Source organism: Rattus norvegicus, chromosome 1, assembly GCF_021556685.1.
Source record: "Rattus norvegicus strain SHRSP/BbbUtx chromosome 1, alternate assembly SHRSP_T2T, whole genome shotgun sequence".
Taxonomy (NCBI): domain Eukaryota; kingdom Metazoa; phylum Chordata; class Mammalia; order Rodentia; family Muridae; genus Rattus; species Rattus norvegicus.
This window is the reverse complement of record NC_141534.1, coordinates 41,120,722-41,144,913: the sequence shown is the minus strand read 5'-3', so window position 1 is coordinate 41,144,913 and position 24,192 is coordinate 41,120,722. Positions and strand designations below refer to the sequence as shown.

Below are 24,192 nucleotides of genomic sequence, written 5' to 3'. Positions count from 1 at the left end.
GAATGCACTAGTTCTTGAGTCCATCTCCCAGCTACACTGGTCACTACTGGTACTATGGTAGCAGTAATAGATAACTACTCTAGCAGTAACTGCTTCTATGACACGAAGGGTCAGTAATAATTCACTGAAATTGGAGCAGATCAATTTACCATCATTTAGTTTGAAATTTCAACGTGCCTTAATGGCAACTGCAAATAGCCATTTGCAAAAAGACTTGGTTAATTTAGATGGGTTTCAACCAGTTAGACTACACAGAAAAACCTAAAGATAAATTAGCATATTTATCTAAAGTAACATAACACAAAGAATCTGTTAATAGCTATCATTTGGTCAAGATTATATCTTAGTGCACAGAACAAAAGCAAATGTAGAGTATGACTTTAAAAAGATAGGATGAACAAACATGAACAACGGTTAATCAGATCAAAGCTCTAATGAGAAAAACAAAACAAAATAAGGAACCTGCAAGATGAACTAGCAAATAGTGGTTGTTGCTGTGAAAGAATGATGTTGTAAGATGTGGACAACAAACACATAAACAAACTGACAAACCAAAAATCCCCACATAACTGATTTAACAAGAAGAGTGAGCGGACTTGTTAACTCTCTCTAGAAATATAAAAGATTTCACCTGCAGCAAACTCCCTCTTGCATTCATATAACCACCTGTTCATTTGAATTGTAAATCAATCCTAGTTCTTCATTTCTTCTATGTCTTTTTCATCCTGAGAAATGGTTTGGAACAGATTAGGTGTGTTGGTGTGAAAGACAAATGTCCCCTGTTGGCTCACACATCTGAACATTTGTTCCCCAGCTGGTGGTGATGTTTGGGAGGTTATGAAACCTTTAAGAGGTGGAGACTTGTTAATAGGACTGGGGGTCTCATTTCACTTCCAGTTTGCCTTTTTGTAGTTTATGAACTCTTAGCATACTGGTCCAGGTACTTGGGGTCATACCTCTACCAACATTATAGACACCCTGTCTGAAAACATAATTTGAAATGAACTCCACCATGATTAGTTTTAGTAATGGTGCTTTATCCTAATACTAAAAAGTAACTAAGATATGATAATTACATAGACCATAGATGACATATAGAGATAGACAGATAATGAATACACATATGGGTAAATGTGTGGATTAAAGATGAGGGAAACAAATATTAATAGATTTATGAATGATTAATGACCAGTCATCTTTATTCTTAAAGACCAAAGGCTCCTGCAAATTAAATTTCCTTCAACAGGAATGCTGAGCCACCATTAATTTGTATAAACCATGTTAAGATGTGTCTAATCGGGGTTGGGGATCTAGCTCAGTGGTAGAGGACTTGCCTAGCAAGTGCAAGGCCCTGGGTTCGGTCCCCAGCTCCGAAAAAAAGAAAAAAGAAAAAGAAAAAAAAAAGATGTGTCTAATCGGTAATCAGTTGTTCCTTTGAAAATGTTATTTTTCATGTCTAAAATCTTCCAACTATGTATCAGAGCAGCGTGTCTCTAAGTTTGTTAATATTTCATTTGTGGTTCATTTTTATTTTAGTTTATAAATAGAATTATAAGTGTGTTTTTATTTAAATAGTAGACCTTTGAAATTTTTATTTTCCATTCTATTCTTCAAAACATTTTCCTTATTTTTGTTTTGTTTTTAATTAACAAGTATTTGTAAATACATCTGAAAAACATCTAGAATTTTCTGGCCATTGAAGTTGCTTAAATTATATATTTTGTACTATGACTTTCTTAGGATTTATTGGTACAGTAAGTTTTTAAAGGTATTTCATATTTTCAATAAAATGAGTAAAAATGCATAAATCTCTTACAAGATGCTAAGCTTTAACATTAATGAGATTTCTCACATAGTGTTTCATCCATCTTTGAATGTATCTGACTATCATAAGACTGTATCAAGGAATTACCCAAGCGTCTGCCTAGAGGTCCCAATTGTAAAGCTTCACATACTGTTGGTATTCTAAGCTCCAATCCCCCTTTCCCCCACCCCCAGCTACCTGGGAACCGCTAAGTATGTTTTAGCCCACACTTCCTGGCAACAGCCATCTGTACCTGACAGTGTTAAAGGGCTGCTTGCCCTCTCTTACCCTCTCTTACTTCTCTCTTACTCTGTATTCTTCGATGCTCTTTCCCCTACCACCCATGTGTCCATGGCCAGCCAGCTTTCCACTCTTCTACTCTTCTCTCATTAAACCTCTCCATGTAAAACCATGGTGACTGGATGTGTTCTGTCTGGGCACGGGCAAAGATTTAAAACCTAACATTGGTGCCGAAACCTAGGATCGAACCAGGAAACTTTACATTGGTGCTGTGATTCAGATGCCCTGTGTGAGGATTTTGATCTCCCCCTGCCCACATAGCCTGGTGTCCCTGCCACCCCACCGCTGACCACAGGGTGGAGGATAGGCCTTTCCCACTGCATGCCTCTGCTGCCCAGAGCAACCCTCAGCCCATGGGCCTAAGGCACGGAGCCTTGGTGGAGATGGAAGGAACTGTGTGCTCCCACAGCATCCTCGCAGTGCCCGCAGTCCACACTGGGACAGGGATGCAGTTGCGGTTGCTCCTCAACATGGGCTGTGCTGTGCGTTTGCGCTGACTGTGGAGGAGATGAATGCACATGCAGGCCACTTCTGTGCTCATGACCCGAGACTGCCACTGTGCGTCCTGCTGTTGGGGCCTGCCATTACATCTGCTGCTGCTTCCAAGTGCGTCATAGGGATTCGAATGCAGCTGCTGCCACAACATCTACATCATAGGACCACCTCCTACTGGCTGCTGTGGACCTCAGGACTTCCACCACTTCAGCAGGCCTCCCCATCTCTATGATGTCCTGCTTACAGCTGCCCACCAAGGAGAAAGGCCTCTTCAAGCACGTGCTAATGAGCAGTACCTACTCAATCTCTGTGTGTTTTCTTTTCCTCAGAGCTTGACTTTCTATGGTGTACACATGGTTTCAGGGGAGTGTTCTTGAACTTTTGAACCTGTGCTGCCTCTGGGAATGAACTTTTTATTAACTCTCATTCTAGGACCTTTTCCCTTAAGCGAGACTCTCTCTTCTCTCTCTCTCTCTCTCTCTCTCTCTCTCTCTCTCTCTCTCTCTCTCTCTCTGTCTTTCTCTCTCCCTCTCTCTCTCTGAGACAATTTAATGCCAGGGTGGGCCTGGATAGACTGTTCTCTGTCTCAGGAGCACCAGCTCTAAATATAGCCAGAGAACTGGTCAGGGCAATTAATCCCTAGTCACAACCACTGGTCTTTAGGTCTTTGCTGCCTGTCCCCATTTCCTGGGATGTTTTGGTCTAATTTACACTAAGCAAACAACAATAATTCTGTCTGTCCTCATCCCCAGGCCTCCCCCTCCTCCCTTCCTCATTGTTTTAGCTCCTAGTTTGTGTCCATGAAAAAGCAGGCCTGACCCCATTCCTCAGGAAACCTGTCTGTGAGACCTGCTTTCCCACTCACATGCGAACCGTAAGACCCTCATAAAATCTAACTCTCTCTGTGAGCACCAGTGTCCTGGCTGCGCAGGGCTTCACCCATGTGCTCAAGCCTCTTTTTTGCTCTGGAGATCTTTAAAAATGTTCATGTTGTTGACTCATGCTGTTATCTGTTTTGTAAACTTATAAGCTACAGGAAGCCCACTCAGGACTACCTCTCAAGGACCAAATAGACTCCACCCTGACAAATAAATCTGCCTAAAGTTCCCACTTACTACCTATTTTAAAGGGTGGGATTCCTCCGGGTTTCAAATGTACACCTAAGGGAAAAACTTTTCTTTTCTCCTAAACATGTTTAAACTTATTCTCTGCCTATAATAAATATATAGGTGTGTTCCAGCATCTTGCAAGTCCAGGAACTTACTACACCCAGGACAGCTCCAGAGAAGCAACCACCAGATGTTCCAATTTCCTCTCACAGACACATATGCTTCTATTGGACCTGTTCCTTCTGACCTATCCTCCAACAATTCGACAGACCCTGGGCAACAAGAAAATAGCTAACTCTAAGACTGGACAAACATCCCCCCTCATAAATGGCACCAACCTGTCATTCTGCCTTTTTCTCCAGTTCCTGGGCTTTTGAAAACCCTATAGGGAAGTGGATACTCCCTTTCATAACACCCTCTCTAGTCATCTTTCTGGTGTTTCTATTCACTCCCTGCCTCGCTAATCTTGTCTCTGCATTCCTTCAATGACCGATAAAAAAAATTCTCTTCAATTTATTAAATAGTTCCTGTTACAGGATTACCAGCCACTGTCTACTACGGAGCCTAATGCAAACATTTACCAAGTGGGCCCTGATAGTGAAAGTCAGCTGTACCCTGACATTGACAACGCCCCAAGAGAGTAGGAAGTAGCCTAAGAGACAGGGCACCCCATCCCCCTTTCACCATCAGCTTCTCCCTCCCTTTTTTTTCTCCTTCTTTTTATAATAATAAAAAGGGAGATATATTGTTATCAGGAATTGCCTTTAACTCTAACAGAGATAATGTTTGGTCACTGTTGCCATGGCAACAGCCATACATTTCCAGAAGATCTTTTGGGTCATTTCTCAACTCCACCTGGAAGTAGTTATGTCATATTCCAAATAAAAGGAAGACTTCTTCTACCCTCCTCCTCTCTTTTCTCTTCTTTCTCTCAACCCTTCCCCTGTCTTGTTCTCCCATTCAATCTCTACACATGGAACCATGTTGGTTTGGTGTGCTCTATCCCGATGGGTGCAGGCCGATATTTAACAACAATGATATTAATAGCAACACACACAACTCCAACGATTTTGTTGGCTATATATTTTGTTTAACCTATGTTACATATTTTGAGACAAAGTCCCTTATAATCCAGGATGGCCTCAAGTTCACTATGTAGTCAAGAATGACTTTGTACTTGTGATTCTTCTTTCTCAATATCCTGAGTATTGGAGGTAAAATTTAAAGCAAGCATTAACGACTGGGCCTGTTGTTGCATGTCTTTAATAGTACTACTCACAAGGCAGAATCAGACAGATTTGCTTAATTTTTAGACTGGCCAGGTTCTAGGCAGTCAGACCTACACAGGTAAACCTGTCTTTAAAACAGTAAAAAGCATACTTCTGAAGCTTCGGTACTGGTGGTAGTTCATGGAGCTAAAATTGTTGTTTCTGTGCAAAGAACTGGGTTATACCCATAGCAATGCAGAAAGAGACATAAAAGAAATGCAAATGAGATATAACGATATTTCTCAGTGGGTAAAGAGACTTCCACAAGTCTATTATCTAAATTCAAATCCCTGAACACAAAGTGTAAGAAAATAACCAGCTTTCAAAAAGTATCTTCTGACCTTTCCATTCAAGCGTGATCTATGTACTTCTACACACGTGTACATGCACACTGGTGTAAGGACCCACCCCCACACTAATTAGTAAATAAAAGCAAGAAAAAAACATAGGCATTTACAAACATAGATAACAAATTTTTGTGTGTGAAAAATAGTTCTGTCCCTGGCCACACTGATTTATGTGTGTAGGCATGGAACTCCAATGCTCTAAATAAAGCTAAAACCATTTATGGAACCTACAATGCTCAGATTTATTGGAGTATAGTGGGATAGAAACATTGCCAAATTGTTCAAGATGATGAAATATAAAGGTTCCCAAGCAAGAAGATGAAGTTGAGGTAGCTAGTGCGGTTTCCGTTTAGGGGCGGTGGGAGGCTGTGCATGCAGGCATAGTAATCTAATTAAGGACACGGCGCCCAAGGTGTGCAGTGGTGGAGAAAGATGAGCGGGTTCGAGAGCGGCCGCACCTGTGGGTCGCAGTGCACTTGAGGACTGTCGCCAAAGTTGAGTTTGTTACCCTGGAATGGGTGTCAACCTGCAAAGAGGATGGAGTCTTCTTGACTCGAGTAGAACTCGGACCGTAGGTGCGTTCGACTGGTGGTTGCCCTTGGGACTTGAGCGACCACTGTTTTGCCCTTTTAAAAACGTTTATGTGGGGCGGGATTCACGTGCCACCTCATGCATGTGAAGAGCAGAGAACAACCAGGTTTTTTTTATCCCACCTTCTGTCAGGTCCTAAAACTCAAGTCCTCAGGTTTGACTGCAGAGTGCCCTTACCTGCTGAACTGTCTCACCGCCCTGTGGTCTTATTGTAGGTGGGCACCAATGGCATCATCTCCACCCAGGACTTACCTGTTGTTGATGATTTTCCTACTGACTTCCTAGCCATCGCCCCATTCCTGGCTGACATCCACTCGGGTCACAGCAGTGGCTGAATCCTGTATGGAGGACACCTCCTGGGCTGTGCTGAGTCTGGCTGCTTGCTATCTGTGCACAGGCTTCCTACTGACCGGGTCCAGCTTCTCCCCTACCCACTTCTTCCTGGCCACCTGGGAGCAAGTGGGCTCTTAGGAGGAGGACAGTCTTGGGGCTTCGTGGTCTGGAGAGGTAAGTGAGGGGTACTCTGCAGCTGAGTAAACAGAAGGGTTGGGCTTGAACCGGAAACTAAGGCATTGGCTAGGAGATATTCCCTTGATTCCCCTCCTCAACACTAAGAAAATCGATTAGTAAAATGAGATACTAAGGTGCAGATACCCAAGACCCTGAGGGAACTTAAGGCACTTTACAGGTTTTTTTCTTTTTTCTGGAATCACCTATAAGTACACAAATATTTCTAATAATATATTCATCGAAAAAATTAAAGATTTGGGAAATTTAAAAAGGAACACATTTTTTTTTTGTATGAGCTGGGTGTGGTGTCACTCGCCTTCAATCCCAGCAGAGTCAGAGAGGCAAACAGATCTCTGTGAGTTCTAGGCGAGCCTGGTCTACAAAGTGAGTTCCAGGACAGAATACAGAGAAACCCTGTCTGGAGAAACCAAAAATAACATGTAGGTTCCTGTGTACATTTCTAGCTATTTCTTTAGCATATTGTTGCCGTTGACAACAGTGGGTCCACAGTGCCCATATTACTGTTTCACTTGCTTGTTCTGCTGTATAGTATGCTCTGGTCAATGTATTTCTGTAACATTTATTACAACCATATAAAATCTCACCCTTCCTAGTGGTCATTAAGGTTGCTCCCATGACGTTTTTACTATAATCAATACTATAAAATGCTTTATAAGGTTTTGTTTTGTTTTTTTTTTTTTTCTTTTTTTCGGAGCTGGGTACTGAACCCAGGGCCTTGCGCTTGCGCTTGCTAGGCAAGCGCTCTACCACTGAGCTAAATCCCCAACACCATAAGGGTTTTTTTTTAATCGTGTGTGTGTGTGTGTGTGTGTGTGTGTGTGTGTGTGTGTGTGTGTGTGTTTGTCTTTCTCTGTGTCTGCTTGTGTTGGTAGGGCCAGAAGAGGGCTTGGGCCCCCTGAAGCTGGAGTTGTTACATACAGGCAGTTGTGAACTGCTTGACTGAGAATGGATACAGAGATTTGAGTAGCATGCTGAAAGGACTACAAGGTGCTCCTAACTGCTGAGCCACCTCTTCAAAGCTAACACTTTTTAATGTGTCAAAACACTGCACAGCCTTAGCTGACATCACAGGAAGGTGAGCAAGCATGCCATGAACTTCTTAGTAAGTTCCTTGTAGCTTTCTCCACATTGCCTTTGTAACCTTTTACATACTTCTGTCTGCAGGAGCCTGCTTTGCAGTCTCCCTGGAGAAAACACCAACTCTGCTCTGGCTTTGGTCTTGGCAACATGTGAAACGGGTGTGGGTGGGTGAGGGTAAATGGCCTCATTCCTGGTGTAGGTAGAGACAGAGTCCTCTTGTGAAATTCCACCTGGGTGTAAAATGCCATAGATCTGGAACAAATCTGTGCTTGCTTTAACTCCCCTAGAGCCTCTGAGCTACAGAAGTGATGTCTTTCCTAAGAGCTTGCCCATTGTTCCTGTCACTGACAGTGACTGTGTTTGTTCTGTGAACTTAAAGGAAGAGACATGTTTTCCTAAAGCCTGCACCAGCAGAGATGGAGAAATAAACATTGTTTGAAGCTACAGTTTTTTATTTGACAGGTTAACATCCAGTTTTGTTTACTGACTAGCCTTGTAATGCATTGGGTTTGACATCTCAATTACAGTTCAACAGAATACCTTCAACTCAAACACTGCCTCCTTGGGGCAGGCCAGCCAGCTAGAGGGCTAGAGAAGACAGTCCCCACTGTTAAGTTTCATTCTCTCAGTCATTCATTCATACATTCTTTTTGAAAGGTTTATCGAATATCATGTATAACAAGCTTATAGTTGAAAAAAATAAACTTTTCTAATACAAGCAACTAGGTCGCCAATTCTAATATTTCTATTTTCTTACGGTCTTTTTTTTTTTAAATTTTTCATTTATGAGTGAGAGTGTGGGTGTGCATGCACATGTGTGCATATGCATGTGTGAACCAGAGGTCAATTTTAAATGTCTTTGCTTGGGAGCCATCTTGTCTTTCTACTCAGGGTCTCTCTGGGACCTGGGGCTCCCCAATTAGGCTAGGCTGGCTGGCCAGTGAGCCCTAGGGATCTGCTTGTTTTTCTCTCCAGAGCAGGGATTACAAGTGTGCTGCCACGACCTGCTTTTCATCTGGGTGCTGCCATTCAAATCAGGACTTCATGCACGCACAGCAAGCACTTCATAGGGTGTGCTGCCTTCCCAGCTTCTCCTGTAATGTTAAAAAACTTTATGTCACAGGGTTAGGGTTAGGAGTAAGGGGTTAGGGTTAAGGTTATATATGCAGAGAGTCATATATATCATATATAATCTCTATCTAAACATAGTCGATATTTGTTAATTCAGAAACTATTTTTACACATTTTCCTTGTATCGGCACTGAAATAGACATAGACTCTAAGCGGAATGCTCTTACTCTGAAAGGCCTCTCTTACATTTAGTAGGAACACCATTAATAACCTTTTGTTGTGGTAATATGGTAGACTCTCCAGCTAGAGCTTCCTCCTAACCCATGCTGATTCAGGGATTACATTTGGGTAGGTTTCAGTGAGCAAGCAATTTCTCCAGGATAGAAGGCAGAGCATGCATCAGCCTGTGTGCTGAAGGTTAATGTACTAGGGGCATGGCAGGCACAGTGTCTTTCAGAAGAGCAGGGTGTTGGGATCTGATGCAGGAGCACTCAAGGGTAGAGACGTTGTCCCCTCTGAGGACTGCAATTGGTTCCTGGAAGTAGGCAGCCTTGAACGTTTTGAAGTTGGGGGAGTCTGACATTTATGTTGTTCCTTTTGTTTTGCCTTTGATCCCCCCCTCCCGCCATGCATTTCAGGTTGGCCTCAAACCTCATAATGGAGGATGATCTTGAATCTCTGATCCTTTGACCTGACTGACCTGTGCTGAGATAGTGGGTGTGCAGCATTACAACCTACCCATTTGATGGGAACTGAACCCAGAGTGCAGGCTGAGCCACAGTCTTTCTGGTGAACTTAGTAAGGGTCGAAGGGCAAACTACTTAGACAACTGTTAAATAGTCTGTTTGTTCACACCATCAGACTTCTCTTTAAAATTTTAAAATTGTGTTTATGCACATGGGACATATGCCTACACACCGTTGCATGCAGTGCCCGTGGAATACCCTGGACCGGATTACCTACAGTTGTGAGCTGTCATGTGAGTGCTGGGAAATGAACATAGGTCTTCTGGAGGAAGAGCCAATGATCTATCTCAACCAGGGAGCCATCCCTCTGCCCCCCTCTCCTTACCTTCTTGCAGGACCGTTTTATACTGTCTTCTCAACACAGTCCCACAGGATAAGTACAGTAATTACTGTTTATATCACAGAAGAGAAAATAATTTCCAAATCTGCCTTAAGTGAGGCAAAGTCACCTTAGAAGACATACTTTTCCCCTTTCTTACACTTTTCATGCAAGACCCACTTTCTGTACACGAATCATATAAGTAGTTACAGTAACAATAGTTGCGCTTTTTCTGAAGACATCTAATAAATAAGGTTAGCGTTTTAGTGTTCATTGCGGCTTTGGTGCTAGGATAGTTCTTGGAGCCATATTCAAAGGAAGTGTGAACTGGAGTGAAGTTTCTGTGAAGGATGCTTCTGATGATAACCTCACTTTGAAATTACTGCTCTGCTGCTCCCAAGGAAAATTCAGCTGAATTAGCTAGCCTCTTGTAACAGAAAAAACAAACAAATAAAAAAAATTTAGAGCAGGAAGCATTTGCACTGAGGCTCTGGGGTCTTGAGGCTGCAGTGGGTGCCAAGTGTTTTAGTGTTTATTTGACATGAAGGTTACAGCCCCACCCAGAGAGATGAGTTTACTACTTAGGATTCTCATTTCATTAGCAATATTTCATTAGAAACGGTCTTTGACAGTTTCCTTTTGGTATCCGTGCATGCTGTACCTGTGTCTGTGTGTGTGCCTGCGCATGTGTGCGCATGTGTGCGCACGTGCAGGCACACACAGGCATTCATGCATGGCTCACATTTGTGTGGAGATGCATGTGTGTGCAGACCAGAGAAGAACTTTGAGTGTAATTCCTTAGGCACTCTCCACCTTTTAAAAATTATTTATTTGTTCTGCATACATGTGCATGCTTTGACACTGTGGTGTAGTCACAGCACAACTTCAGAGTCAGCTCTCTGCTAATCCTCCTTCATGGGGTCTGGGAATTGAACTCTGGTTTATCAGGCTTCTGAGATAAGCGCCTTTAACCTGCTGAGCACTCTATCCAGCTCCCTTTCAAATCATTTTCAGGCACACCTCCCTCTGACCCAGTACTCAGCAGCTAATCTAGGATTGATTGCTGGGTGACAAGGCTCTCAGAGCTGCCTTCCTTCCTGTGGGACTACAGATCTGGGACTGACAGACACCATGACTGTTTTTGTTCAGTGTGTATTCTAGGGATCAAGCTCAGGTCCTCATGCTTGAATAGCAACTCCTCACACTGAACCACTGAACCATTTTCCCAGCTCTTCCTTCAATTTTGCAGTTCTGGGACTTGAACACAAGTCCTCATGAAGGTTAGCTAAGTAAGTCCTTCATGAATGAGCAACACCCATAGGCACAGTAATTCTTTCATTACACCTTCCAGGTACTTGTGTAGTCAGGCACAAGGCAGAAAACACTTGCAGCAGTGGTCTTGGAAGACACAAGCCCTCAGTCTTCCTTTTCTAAGCTGTAGATTGACATGGTAGTGCTGACTTTTTAGGGTTGTCATGAGAATTAACCAAGCCAATGTGTTGTTCCTGCCATGTAACGATCTTGTGGTAGAACTCCTTTATGTAAGGACTTGTTTTTTTATTTCATTTTATTCTCTGTGTGTGTGTGCATGTATGTGTATGTATATGTTTATGTGCTACATGTGAATATGTATGTCTATGTATTGTGTGTATGTAAATAATCTATGTTTATGCTGTATATGAAATTGTGTGTCTGCATGTTCATGATGTGTATGTATGTCTGCATTTGTGCATTATGTGTGTGTGATTTGTGTGTCTGTGTATGGTTTATGTGTATGATGTGTGTGTGTGCATGATGTGCGTGCTTCTGTGTGTCTGTATGGTGTGTTTATATGCATATGGTGTGTGCAGGTTGTGTGTGAGTGTGAGGTGTTTATACGGTATGTGCATACTACATAGAGGCCACTTGTGTGTGCATGATATATATGTGGTGTGTGTGTATGGTATGGGTGTAGGACATGTATGGTATGTGGTTTTGTATGATTTATGTGTGCACATGCAGAGATTGGGAGGAGATCCTCCCGGTACTAGTTCTCTCCTTTTACATGGGTTCCTGGAACTGAACTCGGATTTCAAGGCAAGGGATTTATTTACCTTTTGAGCCTTCTCTGGCCCTCTCTATAAGTACTTTTTAAATGGAGGGTTTACAAATTACTGTTTTGCGTTTTTTCCCCTTTATTTTTCTTATCTTTTTGTAGGGGAATTTGGTGGGGAAAATTCTGTGGCTCTCTTGTCTTTTAACTTTTCCAAACATCCATATTGTTCTTCAGATATTGCCATAGGCTGAATGGGCTTCAGGACTTGTTCCATTCGATGAGGTTTTGAGCACAGGATGTGTTTTCAATTACTCCTGTGGAAGGCTCTTCTGAATACTTTGAAGGCCCTGGGATTGAACTCTTACTTTGATAGATTTTTTTTTTTTAATTTTTGAGGTAGATTTTGGCACACACCAATCTCCTTTGCCTGGAAGATTCTCTGATCTCTACATAGCTTTCTTTTGGTTCCTTTTTTTGTTTGTTTGTTTGTTTATTTTATTTATTTATTTTTTATTAATTTGAGTATTTCTTATTTACATTTCGAGTATTATTCCCTTTCCCAGTTTACGGGCCAATATCCCCCTAACCTCTCCCCCTCCCCTTCTTTATGGGTGTTCCACTCACCATCCTACCCCCATTGCCGCCCTCCCCCCAACAATCACGTTCACTGGGGGTTCAGTCTTAGCAGGACCCAGGGCTTCCCCTTACACTGGTGATCTTACTAGGATTTCATTGCTACCTATGAGGTCAGAGTCCAGGGTCAGTCCATGTATAGTGTTTAGGTAGTGGCTTCGTCCCTGGAAGCTCTGGTTGCTTGGCATTTTTGTTCATATGAAGTCTCGAGCCCCTTCAAGCTCTTCCAGTTCTTTCTCTGATTCCTTCAACAGGCATCCTGTTCTCAGTTCAGTGGTTTGCTGCTGGCATTCGCCTTTGTATTTGCTGTATTCTGGCTGTGTTTCTCAGGAGAGATCTACATCCGGCTCCTGTCTGCCTGCACTTCTTTGCTTCATCCATCTTGTCTAATTGGGTGGCTGTATATGTATGGGCCACATGTGGGGCAGGCTCTACATAGTTTTCTTACATCTGGTATAGTAATATTAATATTAGGCACTGGAAATGACATCAGAGGAATAATATCTTTACAGTGTGAAATGTTTCTGCTCTCTTCATTCCCTCCAGGATGTTCACATTGGGTATGACAGAGTGTTCTACCTGGCATGCAAGAATGGCATGGTGCAACTGCACTGAAAAAAATTGAACAAATAAAGTGTTTGTTCATTTAGTTAATCTGAGATTTCTTAAACTGTCTCTTCACAGAGCATAGAGGTAATGGCCGGAAGATCTGAGTAATGATGGGTACCGTATTTTTTTGCTTTGTTTTTTGTTGTTTTTTTTTTCTTTGTGTTGTTGTTGTTGTTGTTGTTGTTGTTGTTGTTGTTGTCGTTGTTGCTCTGTGTGTTTTTGGTGTCAGGGGAAGGTTGTGTGTTCTCACTGGGGAGGAGGGTGTTATCTAGAATTGAAGTAGATAGTATGTCGAAGGTTTTTGTTGTTGAGGAATTTCAATTGGGTTGGAAGGACGACAGGAATGGGAACTGAGTATGAGTGGTATGAGAGCTTTCCTTAGTCTGGGCTGCATCCTGGGAGAAGGATGGGAGCATGGAGGTTGCTTCAGAAAAGGATGGAAACATTGTATCTGTGGTCAGGAAGCAGAGAAAGATGGGTGTTGTTTCTAAGCTTCCTTTTTTAATTATATGCAATGCAAGCCTGAGCCCAGGGAATGGTGGTGTCTATATTTAGGGTGGGTCTTCCCTCCTTAATTAATCTAATCAAGATACTTTATCAGACATGCCTGGTGACTATTTCCTGGATGGTTGTAGATACTGTCAGATTGACAGCTAATAGTATGCATCACAGCTGGTCCCTGCACGCTTTAACATGGAATGGTGGGTGTTGAGTTGGTGCAGAGGTGATAGTTGTTGATCAAGAACTTTGGATTTAGCTGGAGTTTTTAATTTATGGAGCTAGAGTCCACAGAAAGTATATGTGTGTAATTTACTACATGTCAGTAAAGACAGAGAAGATAGAGAATAACTAGATATATGAAAATGGGTTGAACAAAACTGCTTAGGTGTCCTTGAAGACTACATATGAAGGAGGATACACTATGCCATCGTGAAAGCATTAGGCATTCTCTTGACTCTGCAGTACCGGGGTGAATTTGGAACACCCCAAGCACATCAGTGTCCCCATGGAAATGGGGAAAAAATAACATACAATGTGGTGGTTGGTGTTCACACCAAACATCAGAGGCCAGAATCAGTGGCCTTACACCTCCAGAGAATGTGTCCTTAAGGAAGACTGAGCATTGAACTTTGTCCCCCAGGAAGGAATCACCTCATTTCTTATTTTGTTATCATTTTGGTAAGGCTGGATAGACAAATCCCTTGTTGTAAAGATGACATTCTGCTGGTTGATGTTTTACCCTTGTTGGATGGTATGTTTGAGAAGCCTTCTGGTTTTCTGTCTGAACAGGAAACTGGAGACCTTGCAGCTGGGCAACTCTGACCTGATCCTCTTTGCACTGCTCCCCACCCTGTGGCGAGCTCCTCTCCTAGCTGGCACTCTCTCTTTCTCTTTGGGGAAGTTGGGAGGCCATGACTCTTGTACAGGTTTTGGCAGTGCAGCTGAGGGGTTACCTTCAGAACCTGTGTGGAGGACTCTTGGAAAACTTGTATCTGGAAATGTGAGGGCCTTTCCCTTTGGAAAAGAGTCACACAGAAGGTATCACTAAGGAGGGGCTCTTCAGGGCCTATGAAGTGGCCTCTTAGCGATTCTGTGTGGAAGTCTGTAGCCCTGACAAGGGATACATGTGTGGCAGATTTCAAGCAGGTCAACTCTTCCGGAATGTACTTTGGGATCATAAAGTGTATTAAAAGGAAGTTTTTGTTGTTTTCTCCTCCGTTATTTGCCTGTTTTAGTGGAGATGAGGAAATGAAAAACTTGCCATCTGAAGTGAGTGCTTCGCCGAAAGGTGACACAGAAATGACATAGAACAAGTAAGGCACTGCATGTGCACATCTCCAGGTTAAAAGTCAGGCTCTCCCATCACAGCCTCCTCACTTCTTCCCAGACCTCCTCCCCACTGCCTTCTGATCTCCACATGTAGACAGCCCTTATCATAGGGAATTTCTCTAAATTTAGAACCTTGTTTCTCCCTTATCTTGTGATATTGATTGTGGCCATCGTATCAGGAGCCTCCACAGTTGGTTATTTAAGGATGGGATTATTAGTTTGGCTTTTCATCTCCTACTTGAACTTTCTTATGACTGAAATAAAGCTTTGGCAGCCTCTGGCCCTACCCTGATTGATGATGGATGACGCATGTTCTGCGTGTACCTGAGTTGGAAACTTAGAGGTTTTGACCTTTCTGGGGAGGATCAATTCCCGCTGATGACATAATTGAGGACTACAGCTGCAATAAATATAGAATGTGGGGACTGAATTCATGAACTTTTTTTTTAAAAACAAGGAAGGTAAGCAGACTCTTCCATTTAGAGAATAGAGAGGAGCTACAGAGTTTTTTTTCTTGAAACCACATTAATATCTGCATTTGTTTGTCTTATTACCCAAACCTCAAAGCTGTACTTTAGCATTATGTGTCAGAAAGGTAAAAGTGACATTTGAGATGTTCTAGAACAAGACAAAAAAGAACAGAAGGACAGATTCATTCCTTGTATTCAGTTTTGAGGTTCTTGCTGTGTCAGTTTGTCTTGTTTAGCAAAATGAAGAGGTAATGATACCAAAAGTGATTTCTTTTCCTTCTTGTCATCCACGTTCTTTATAAAGCGAGTATTTGTAAGAGAAATGTCTCCCCAGTTCCCTATTAAATTATAAAACATATATGATCTAGTGAGAGAAGCCAACTACAGCGTCTAAGACAGTGGAGCATCCCTTAACTAATTCTTTGGTGGAAGAAGGTGGTAATGGCAGAAAAGGTCCCTTTGAAACTCAGTAAACGAAATATCATGGAGTAATTCCACAGTCACCCTGGTGTTAATTCAGACTCCAACTCTCATCTAGGTCTGCTTTGGCTCCCACAGTGTTTATCTTCATTCACTGGCTGCCACTGTGATGCTACCCCACCCCCACTCTGATGTCCTGGACACTCTCCTTTTTCTGTGGCCTCTGCCACCATGCCTGTCCGCAGTCACTCTCCTAAAATTCCACTCCTGGCTGTTTTCCTCTCCTATAATTCAGGCTCTTGGGGCATAGTTTTTTGGCTCTGTCCTGACTGCAGCATGAAACATAATGTGGTTTAGCGGGTACCCAACCCCAATGAATTAATATTCAGATGGTTTAGTGAGTGGAGGCCAAAGCCAAACCAGACAACCAACAGGAGCCAAATACATACTGGAAAACCAACAAAGTGGGTGCTGAAGGATGGAAGGGGTTCCACAGGGAATCACAGTCCTCGACCCCCAGGAGGCAGTGCTTGCTGGTTAGGATTTTCTTGGTGCAGGGAAATGTGAACACAGCATCAAAGCACTTAGTAGGAGTGGGGACCCTTAAACACTGTGTGGAGGGCTTAGTGGAGCTGAGCCAGGGAAGGGAGATTGGGTCAGAGCAGGTGTCCTGGAATGGCTTGTTTGGTAGAGTTCAGGTGACTGTCTATTGCAGGGTATGAGCTGTTGGGTCTGGCTGGCTTCAACCATTAATCATTCCCGACCTTAAGCAAGCCCCTGGGTCTCTTTCTTCATCTGAAATGTGACAAGATAACTCGTGTTGTAAAGAGATTGAAGAGGAAAGGGAGTTTGGCTGTGAGATCAGTAATCATGCCTTTTGATCAGCTGCTTCCTGACTGAGTGTTGCCTGCAGTAGGCAATGGGTGGATGCATAGATGGATGGATGCATGTCTTGCTGGATGCATGGATGTTGGATGCATGGATGGATGGATGGATGCATAGCTGGCTGGCTGGATGCATGCTGGCTGGCTGCATAGATGGATGGATGCATGCATGCATAGATGGATGGATGCATGGCTTGCTGGATGCCTGCTAGATGAATGCATAAATGGATGGATGCGTGGATGTTGGATGCATGGATGGATACATGGATGCATAGATGGATGGATGCATGGATGGTTGGATGCATGGATGGATGGATGCATAGATGAATGGATGCATGGGTAGGTGCATGCATGGATGCTAATATGATATATGGATGTGAAAGCCGTTGAGACACAAAATAAAAACTGAGGGTATAGGAATGAGTAAGTCAATTTTGTTCCTTGTCCAGAACTCTCAAAAGAGTTTGGACTGGAGAAGCTTACAACCTTAACACTTTTAAATACAGTGTTTTAAAGTTATTTGTTGAGAATTTCATACATTGATACAGTATATTTCAGTATATCCACTTCACCCCCTATATTTGTTCTGAGAATCCCTTGAATACAGTGAAGCCTACTCATGGGTGAGGGGCCACCACTGCAGCATGGTCCACTCACTACGGACCACACCCCTAAAGAAAACCCTCCCCTAGCAGTTCTCAACTGTCAGAATCTTCTCAGCTGCAGGCAGGGGCTTCAGTGCCCTACCACATCCGTGCTGGAATCTTGAGTGGTTTGCTCTTCTGCTGGACACCAACTGCACTGAGTTTGGGAGTTCAACGACCATATCATGAGCACATGTCATTGTTTTGACCCAATTCCTTCCGACCTTTGGCTCTTAAACTCTTTCCACCTCTTTTCTTTCCAATATTCCCTGAGCGTTGAGGGAACTTGATATGGTGGGAGCATCTGTGGCTGAACTCTCCACAGAGAGTTCGGACTAGTTATGAATGTGTATTAACTACCATCCACTGTATGAAGATCCTCCCCCAATGACCACCGAGAGCTGTGTTAATCTATGATCTTGTAACTGGTATAGTTTGATACTATATATCCATTTAAGAAAATAGTGGTTATGGTTCACTCCCCGGGTTTATGAGCCTCTCTGCCATGGTTTGTTGACCAGATTTACAACGCCAGGCAAAAGTTTCCTCTTGCAGTGCAGACCTTCAATCCACCCAGAAAGTGATTGGTGATCCTCACAACATTCCTGCCATTCATGGCACACCCATGAGGACATCCTGCCAGGGCTTTTGTTATATAGCCCTGAGTAGTCCCAGTGGAGTGAGAATAGTCTGCATCGCATCTTTTAGCATCATAAAGGGAGGCTAGCAGGGGTGGAAGCTTCCTGCTAAGTACTGTGCAGGCAGGTCTGTGTGATTTCTTCAAGTTCATTGACCTACTTGTGTGGTGTCATCTGCTATAGGATCTTACCATCACATTCTGATGGGTAGCCCTGAGCAATGAGAATTGACAACTCTGGTATCATCTCTATGACATCCTCGACCAACAACTTGAGAGCGAGGTGTCCTACATCTGACTCTGGCCTTTTTGAGAACTTGTAGCCAATGGAAGGAGAATTACCCACCTTATATGTCAATTCCCTTTAAACGTTCATTGTAAGTTGGCAAGTAGCTTTTCATATGGCTTTTGTACTTTAATGTTCATGGATGTTTTACCTACTTGTATGTCTGTGTGAGGCTGTCAGAAGTCCTGGAACTGAAGTTACAAGCAGGGGTGAGTTACCATGGGTGAGTAGGTGCTGAGAATTGAACCCAGGACCTCTGGAAGAGCAGCCTGTGCCCTTAACTGTCCATCTCTCTGGCCCTTCATATGGCTTTTTCAAATATCCTTAGTGTTAGTTAGTTCTTCTTCATCCTCTTCCCTGCAATCCTAAAGATTTTAAACCAGTGTTTCATTTATGCATTATTTAACTATTGTTCTAAATTGGTAGAAAAGATTTTAAAAAATAACATATGGTTTACAAAATTATATTTGTAATATGAAGAGGGGATTCTAAAGGAGATTATGTTCAAAACCAACATGGGGAAATCCTAAAAAGGATCTGGCCTCTGCCCCTTTGTTGGAATACCTTACCTGTGTTCTGATTTTCTTCTTTTGTTTATTTCTTTGTTTAAGGGTGTCTCCAATTCCTTTTTGTCCACAGCTGAACACTCTCCAGGCCATTCTGGCATCCGATGAATGTGATTCCTATGTCCTCTTTCTCTATCCTGCCAATGGTCTTCAGTTTTTGGTACTCACCCCAAAGAATCCTACAGTGTCCAGCTGCAGCTTCCTGCAAAGGTGGCTTCTGCCAAGGGGAAGCAGATGACCTGAAGAGAAAAGCCCTGTATTTCAGCCTGACTAACAGTGAGCAGTCGGTGAAGAATCTCTACCCGTGAGTAATGTGGAGTGTGTGACTGTGCTATGCACTGGAAGGACATTTAGGAGGGACACTATCTCTAGTGGCCAGAAACCATTTGATAATAACCTTTGGTGGCTTCTAAGAAAGGCGCTGGTTCAAAACCAAGAGCTAGAGACACCGCAGGAACCTGAAGGAAACAGACCAGATAAACAGTTCTCTGCACCCAAATCCAGTGGGAGGGAGAGCTAAACCTTTAGAGAGGCAGACACGCCTGGGAAACCAGAAGAGACTGCACTCTGCACACACATCTCGGAAGCCAGAGGAAAACACCAAACGCCATCTGGAACCCTGGTGCACTGAAGCTCCCGGAAACGGCAGCACAGATCTTCCTGGTTGCTGCCGCCGCAGAGAGCTCCTGGGCAGCACCCCGAGAGCGAACTTGAGCCTCGGGACCACAGATAAGACCAATGTTTCTGCTGCAAGTGACCTGCCTGGTGAACTCAAGACACAGGCCCACAGGAACAGCTGAAGACCTGTAGAGAGGAAAAACTACACGCCCGAAAGCAGAACACTCTGTCCCCATAACTGGCTGAAAGAAAACAGGAAAACAGGTCTACAGCACTCCTGACACACAGGCTTATAGGGCAGTCTACCCACCATCAGAAATAGCAGAACAAAGTAACACTAGAGATAATCTGATGGCGAGAGGCAAGCGCAGGAACACAGGCAACAGAAACCAAGACTACATGGCATCATCGGAGCCCAATTCTCCCATCAAAACAAACATGGAATATCCAAACACACCAGAAAAACAAGATCTAGTTTCAAAATCATATTTGATCATGATGCTGGAGGACTTCAAGAAAGACATGAAGAACTCCCTTAGAGAAACACAGGAAAACATTAATAAACAAGTAGAAGCCTACAGAGAGGAATCGCAAAAATCCCTGAAAGAATTCCAGGAAAACATAAATAAACAAGTAGAAGGCCATAGAGAGGAGACACAAAAATCCCTGAAAGAATTCCAGGAAAACACAACCAAGCAGTTGAAGGAATTAAAAATGGAAATAGAAACAATCAAGAAAGAACACATGTAAACAACCCTGGATATAGAAAACCAAAGGAAGAGACAAGGAGCTGTAGATACGAGCTTCACCAACAGAGTACAAGAGATGGAAGAGAGAATCTCAGGAGCAGAAGATTCCATAGAAATCATTAACTTAACTGTCAAAGATAATGTAAAGCGGAAAAAACTACTGGTCCAAAACATACAGGAAATCCAGGACTCAATGAGAAGATCAAACCTAAGGATAATAGGTATAGAAGAGAGTGAAGACTCCCAGCTCAAAGGACCAGTAAATATCTTCAACAAAATCATAGAAGAAAACTTCCCTAACCTAAAAAAAGAGATACCCATAGGCATACAAGAAGCCTACAGAACTCCAAATAGATTGGACCAGAAAAGAAACACCTCCCGTCACATAATAGTCAAAACACCAAACACACAAAATAAAGAAAGAATATTAAAAGCAGTAAGGGAAAAAGGTCAAGTAACATATAAAGGCAGACCTATCAGAATCACACCAGACTTTTCGCCAGAAACTATGAAGGCCAGAAGATCCTGGACTGATGTCATACAGACCCTAAGAGAACACAAATGCCAGCCCAGGTTACTGTATCCTGCAAAACTCTCAATTAACATAGATGGAGAAACCAAGATATTCCATGACAAAACCAAATTTACACAATATCTTTCTACAAATCCAGCACTACAAAGGATAATAAATGGTAAAGCCCAACATAAGGAGGCAAGCTATACCCTAGAAGAAGCAAGAAACTAATCTAGATGCCTAGAACAAATGAAACTCAAGACGGATGGTCAAAATGTGAATGCTTCACTCCTTCTTTAAAAGGGGAACAAGAATACCCTTGGCAGGGAAGAGAGGGGCAAAGATTAAAACAGAGACTGAAGGAACACCTTCAGAGCGTGCCCCACATGTGGCCCATACATATACAGCCACCCAATTAGACAAGATGGATGAAGCAAAGAAGTGCAGACCGACAGGAGCCGGATGTAGATCGCTCCTGAGAGACACAGCCAGAATACAGCAAATACAGAGGCGAATGCCAGCAGCAAACCACTGAACTGAGAACAGGACCCCCGTTGAAGGAATCAGAGAAAGACCTGAAGAGCTTGAAGGGGCTCGAGGCCCCATATGTACAACAATGCCAAGCAACCAGAGCTTCCAGGGACTAAGCCACTACCTAAAGAGTATACATGGACTGACCCTGGACTCTGACCTCATAGGTAGCAAAGAAATCCTAGTAAGAGCACCAGTGGAAGGGGAAGCCCTGGGTCCTGCTAAGACTGAACCCCCAGTGAACTAGACTGTTGGGGGGAGGGCGGCAATGGGGGGAGGGTTGGGAGGGGAACACCCATCAGGAAGGGGAGGGGAGAGGGGGATGTTTGCCCGGAAACCGGGAAAGGGAATAACACTTGAAATGTATATAAGAAATACTCAAGTTAATTAAAAAAAAAAAAAGAAAAAGAAAACAAAAAAAAAAACTCTACCTTTACCAAAAATATAAATGTTGACAAAATCAATGTCCATAGTAACTTTTATATTATACCAGAGTTTTTTCCAAATGAACAGTAAATGATATATGTCAGTGGCTAAAAAATAACCATTTGAAAAAAAAAAAAGAGTGCCTCGTTTTACCTTGAGGCCCTTGATCCTTTTGGACTTTTGTTTTATGTGGGAATATGAATATGGATTTATTTACATTCTTCTACATGTAGACATCTAATTTGACCAACACCATTTGTCAAAACACACTCCTTCTTTAAATGTATGGTTTTGACTTCTTTGTCAAAAATCAAGTGTCTGTATGTTTCTGGGTTTATTTCTCGGTATTCAACTCAATTCAATTGATTTACCTGCCTGTTTCTATACCAATACAATGCAGTTCTAAATACTGTTGCTTTATAGTATAATTTTAGGTCAGAGATTGTGACACCACCCTGTTCAGAATCATTTTGGTTATCCCGTATGATTTTTTTCTTCCATATGAAATTGCAGAGTAAGGAGAGAGAGAGGAGTGTGAGATGACTGGGGGGCAGGGGACTGTATCAGACATGGGGAAAGACAGGAGTGAGATCAAGAGGGCCAGCAGAATAAATGGAAATATTCTACCAGGGTCCCAGGTGCATGTGGGGGGGACTCTAGGAAGACCCAACCCAAGAAGAGGGAAGTTCACAGGAGTAAACAAATGTGACCTTAGCCAAAATGACCAACAGTAGAGATATGGACCCTGAGGAGACCATCTCCAGTAGACAGGCGGTAGGATGTCATACAGGATAAGGCTAAGGCAGGTATAGGATAGAATGAGGCCTCTCATTGGACAAGAAAGAAAGATGGGTGGGAGAAAAGTTTGAGGGAGGAGGAGACTGGAAAGGAAACGACCGGAGACTGGAGGATGGTAGAGTAGCCATGGGAGAACATGGAGACTGACATTAAGATAACACTCTGTGTATTTACAGGTTGTTATGAATATTCTTAAGGGATGGATGTATATAGGGCTTTGTATGTTTAGGTGGGCAATTATATCATATTAATTGGATCAGTGGTAATTGTGTTATGTGTTCTTTCTTGTGGTGAATTAAGTTTTAAGAGTATGTGGCAGCTGGAACACAAAGCCGTCACAGAGTTGGGATGTGTGTTTCTTGCAAGATATCTACCAGATATATTTGGGCACTATGGTGCCGATTCTAGTAGGGATAAAATACAGCCCCCCTTTTTAAATAATTTTACAACAACAGCAGATAGGATCCCCAGTGCCAGAATGGGGACCCAAGCTCACCTACAAAACTACTGACACAAATTTGGTCCTGACTAATAGAAATGTGGGGACAAAGATGGAGCAGAGACTGAAGGAATGGCTGACCATTGACTGGTTCATTCTGAGGCCCATTCCATGACCAGCCACCAACCTCTCACACTGTTAATGATGATACAATGTATTTACAGGCAGGAGTCTAGCCTAGAGGCCTAAAAGAGAGTCTACCCAGGCAACTAACTGAGACAGATGCAAATACCCGTAGACAAACATTGGCCAAAGGTCTAGGAGACCTATGGAAGTTAGGTGAAGAAATGTAGGCTCTCGAGGAAATGGCAACGCTTCAGGAATACCAAGAGTCTCAACTGACCTTGACCACGGGGATCTCCCAAAGACCCAGTCACCAACCTGAGTGCATGCATGGGCTTGTCTGGAGCTCCTGGAAAATAGGACACAAAGGGCTGTCACACCTGGCCTTAATGGGAGAAGATAAGTTTAATCCTTTAGAGACTCGATGCAGGAGGGTAGGAGGAATAACTGGGGTGCCTTCTCGAGGGAAAGAGGAGGTCAGATTGGGCAAGAATCTAGGTGAAGGTGGACTAGGAAGGTGGCATGTTTGGGAGGTAAATAAATCAATAAATTAATAAAAAATAAATACCACGTAAAACGGTGAAATGCATTCGGAACTGTTTAAACACAATTTCATTGTTGCGTATTCAGATTGATTAGTATGCGTTATTTTGGCTAAGAAAAACTATTTAAAGTGGACATTTATGCATTTGCATTTTAATGCATCTACCTAAATTCTCTGAGCAATACTGATGTAGTTAAATATAGACAATAGATTGCCTCCTAGACATATATTTTGACCCACAAGTATATGAACATACCTATGTTCTCTCACTTATTAAAGCCCTAGGGCATTTGTGCATGAGACAGAACAAAAAATAATATCAATATTTGACTATTAAGTTCAGGGGGATATACTTCTGGTCTCTACCTCAGATATTCATTGTACAATAACGAACCTTTGCATAATAATATGATGTAGATTTAGGTCTTTCACCTTTCTCTTCTATACTTTCCTTTTCTCAATTTCTTCTTTATTTCTTTTTATTTATTTTTTACAGGGCTAATTGAGAAACTACCCATGATAAATGTTGATACAAACACAGTTCTCAGGTCAAGGGATGAGATCATTTAATTTATGTGTAATATGAATGGCTGTACTCACATGGATTCAGCCTAACTTGAGTCTAGATTCCAAAGTGGAAATTCATACATGAACTTTTTAGAGATAGAAAAAAACAGTCATAAGTCAAAGCATTTTTAATATCTTGATAGAAATATCTGTAGGCTACTTACAGTAAATTGGGGGAAATTCTAGGTTTTAGATATTATCTGATAAT

The 24,192-nt window shown here is 42.6% G+C and overlaps 1 long non-coding RNA gene across 1 annotated transcript in view; it reads left to right on the top strand.

Moving 5' to 3' along the window:
- Positions 1–24,192, top strand: part of LOC148006922 (uncharacterized) — an 87,276-nt gene that overhangs the window by 5,504 nt on the left and 57,580 nt on the right. The window contains exon 2 of the long non-coding RNA XR_015645049.1: positions 6,130–6,421. This is a non-coding gene — a long non-coding RNA (uncharacterized LOC148006922). The remainder of the gene's footprint in view (positions 1–6,129; positions 6,422–24,192) is intronic.